Genomic DNA, 3,900 nt, shown 5'->3' with positions numbered 1-3,900 from the left:
TTGCACACACACGAATATATGGGTTAAACTGTTCTGGAACAGTGTTGTAAATACAACTTAACCACTGATTGTTTGGTCTTCCAAAAGAGGACACAACTAATAAAGTAGTTTCGCTTTCACAACGAAACACACAGCGTCTCCATGACATGGTGGCGGCGGCAACAGCGAGAATCAAAGTTAGGCCTTCTTTCTTTGCATGAACATTTGGGCGGCGTTATGCAAATCTTCCCACACAGTGACGTAGACATGTGGGGGCTTGTTTAAATGAAACGTTTTAGGAGGGCGTGGACCAGTTTTTTTTGGGGTTTGAGACTTTAGTCTTTGCAACTTTAGGGATCTTATCTATTCACAAACAGCTTGTAACACTCCAAAGAGAAAAGAAAACTTGAAATCGCATCATATGACCACTTTAAATGTGATTTTTAGCACATCTCAAAATGAATATCCATTTTTATCCTGTACTTCAGTGCACTCACACATCCACAGGCACTCGCAGCAGAACGGGCAGTACTGTGGCCTCCTCACTCATGTTCATGTTACGAGACTCGATCAGCCGGATGATGGTGAGGCCGGTGCGAAATACAGCCTGCAGACCTGTAAAGAACGTAAAGAACTGATCAGATTAGGTTCAGGAAACCTGTTTGAATACAATAATTTTCTATTCTGTTTAGTGACGCTTAAGGTGCAGAAATGACATTTCACCTTTGATCTACAAACATGGCAGCGTGACACTAGATGTGTTATTATTCTAGAGCAAACAGGATAAAGGGGTGTAATACCATGCAGCATGATAAGATCCCAAATGGCCAATACTGAATCCCAGCATGGCAGCGAGGTGAAGAGAGTGAGAAACCACTGCATGATGAAATGCAGAGAAGACACCCCAAGAGTCTCCTAACAGCAGAGAGACAACAACACACTCCTGTCAACATCTGACATTCATGCCACATTTGTATGGACAGGTCATATTTCACACACACAAACAAAAATAAATAAATCTTTTTGAAGCTTGAAAGCACCTGTCTCACATTGTAATTTAATGGAAAAGAGCGACTGGCATATTTTGCTAAACTTCTCCCTTTTTGTGTTCCACACTAGAAAGAAAGCCATTTAGGTTTGTTACATCATGAGGGTGATTAAATAACATATTTTTAATTAGAACGTCCATTCCATTAAGTTTTAGGTATGTCGCTGCACTTTGCCCTTTTTGTGAGTTAACGGCGACATCTTTTCTCCTATGCTGTGGTCTAATAGCTCAGCTTTTCAGACAGCTGCACTGAGTCAACACACAACGGGAAGGAGATCCCTTAAGAGTTCTCCAAGCTGCACAAATGCTCCGAGGGGGCGGATAGCCACCACTATAAAAAAAAAAAAACAACCGGAAGAGCTCATTTGAATGCCCTCAGGAAAAGGTCTATATGACACAGTGACAAACCTATGAGGGCGTTAAATGTGAGAGGCTTCTCAGGAGAAAAGCTGTGATCTACAAAAACTGTGTAATGCAGCATGGTTTTACTTAGTTTAGTAGGTCTTCAGAGGAAGTGCAAAGGAAAGAGATGGTTCTGCTGTTATGAAAGTTTGTTGGGATGCTAATCCTGTTTTAGATGTGAGAGGACAACCAAGAGCTGCTGTCATTAAAGCAAAAAAGTCATATTTAATTGATTAATATAACTGATAATGGGACATTTAATTGACTTTATATACATATATATATATATACATACACAGTATGTGTGTGTGTAATCCATTACTGATCACATTATGAAAACTGTAGTTAGTAATGTAATCTAGGTTACTCATTTTAGGCAATGTATTCTGACTGTTTTAGATTACTTTTAAAATACTTTTTAACTAACTTGTTTTAAACTTACCATTAAAAATACCATTTTGATATAAATAAAGAGAAAGAAATATATATTATATTTTTTGATATCAACATAAAATGCATTAAACATTACATTAAATTAGAGTTTCCCAAACTGGAGTGTGTTTGTGAGTTGATAAAAAAGCTAATAATTAATTAAATCATAAAAATGTTAAATAATTTACACATTAACACTAAAAATAGAAATATTGTATTTGTTTACATATAAACATATTTGTTTTATTTCATTGTGACCATTAAGCGACATCGACATAAACATGCGAATGTGTTGTTAAATTATAGAACTATTCCTCAGAAATATTTCAAGTAAATATTTCATGTCAGTACTTGATTTTTGGAACCTGATTACGTAATCCAGATTACATGTAATCAGTTACTACCCAGCTCTGTGTGCGTGTATATACACATATATATGTATGTACAGTATGTATATATATAATTTTTAACAGAGGCAAATTTCAGAGCTTAATTTCATCTGTATTTCATAGACAGAAAAAATATCAATAAATAATATGTAATAATATATTCATTAGCATTTTTAGAGTGATTTTTAATTTTACATTTTATTTATTTTTTTATTTATTGAGGGAGATTTGTTTTTCATTGAGAAAAATTTAGACCATAATTCTCACCAAGTGCTGGAAGAGCAGAGGTTTCCTGTGCTTCAGAAGCTGGTGAAAAATCAAAGCTTGATGCTGAATCCTGAAAATAAAATAAATTATTAAAATAGATAAAAAGTTGATTAACCAACCAATGTGTAGCTTAATTTCAATTACTGTCATTTGCAAAAAACATATATTAACTTGGCTGATGTGTGTTATATTTCCAAAATCTTTCAACAGCTCTGTCAACAGATGTTTTCAGTGTAACTTGAGTAAACTTTTGTAAAATATGTGTTTATTTATCTATTTTATGCACAGCCGAATGTCTTACTTCTTCACAGAGAATCAAAGAGCTCTGAGAGATACTTGGGCTTCTCTAACAGAGCAACCAGAGCCCAGAAAGCCTCTTCCTCAGACAGGATCATCAGGAGCACAGCAGCTATATAGGACATCCCTGAGCAGAAAAACAAACCTTGAGGCATCACATAGTCCCATTATAGCCAGAATGTCAAGGGCAAACTAACTAAATTAGCTCCACAGAAAAAAAGAAAACAAAATTCTGACCATGACATGCAATAACAACAAGATGGCACTTGACTGCCCTCTTGAGGCCAAACCTCAGTATTTACTGAACTTAAAAATGTTTGACAGGACCAGTAAAAGCACAGGCGCAAAGTTCAAGATTTCAGTAATGCCAGTGACCTCATTTGTGGAAGTACAGGCAGTTCATTACCTTGTACATATCCAATCTGGGGATTATATCGGGCAAATGCGGTAAGAACTCTGAAAAGTTTGGCCTGGCCCTCAATAGCCTCCGGACGGTCCCCCATCAGAGTGCGATGGGTGGGAAACGACCTTCCTATATAGACAAATAAGGAACTATCAACCAAACTGCCAAAACATTTCAAACTATATATACAAAACGTTCTAAAAAAATCACACACAAAAAGGCAAATGTTGAGGTTAGTAATAACATGAAGTTGTCTGTACAGAAGTATTTCAGGCTTTTGTAGCTCAAAGTGTAGAGCATGGTGCCAGCAACACCAACGATATAGATTTGATTCCCAACGCCTTGGTGCATTATGGGTGAAAGTGTTGGCCATATGCATTAATGTACAGTACATGTGTTAAGTGTAAAGGGAAAGTGTTTATGCAGCGCCCCCATGTGGTTTTCAGAATATTGGCCAAGTTCAAACAAAAACTGCCATCTGTTCCAAATTACTGCTTCCTCCTGAAAGTCCCATTCTTTCAAACATGAGGCAGTCAACCAGTTTTTAGCAGAAAAACAAAAACATAAAAAATATATACAGTGGGTACGGAAAGTATTCAGACCCCCTTAAATTTTTCACTCTTTGTTATATTGCAGCCATTTGCTAAAATCATTTAAGTTAATTTTTTTTCCTCATTAATGTA

The 3,900-nt window shown here is 36.2% G+C and overlaps 1 pseudogene; it reads right to left on the bottom strand.

The window, feature by feature from the left end:
• Nucleotides 1-3,900, bottom strand: part of LOC107701187 (TBC1 domain family member 10B-like) — a 39,683-nt pseudogene that overhangs the window by 31,612 nt on the left and 4,171 nt on the right.

The sequence above is a fragment of the Sinocyclocheilus anshuiensis genome, unplaced genomic scaffold (genome assembly GCF_001515605.1).
Source record: "Sinocyclocheilus anshuiensis isolate Anshui unplaced genomic scaffold, SAMN03320099.WGS_v1.1 scaffold1423, whole genome shotgun sequence".
Lineage (NCBI taxonomy): Eukaryota > Metazoa > Chordata > Actinopteri > Cypriniformes > Cyprinidae > Sinocyclocheilus > Sinocyclocheilus anshuiensis.
The sequence above is the reverse complement of the archived record's forward strand: the minus strand, read 5'-3'. Positions and strand labels throughout refer to the sequence as shown.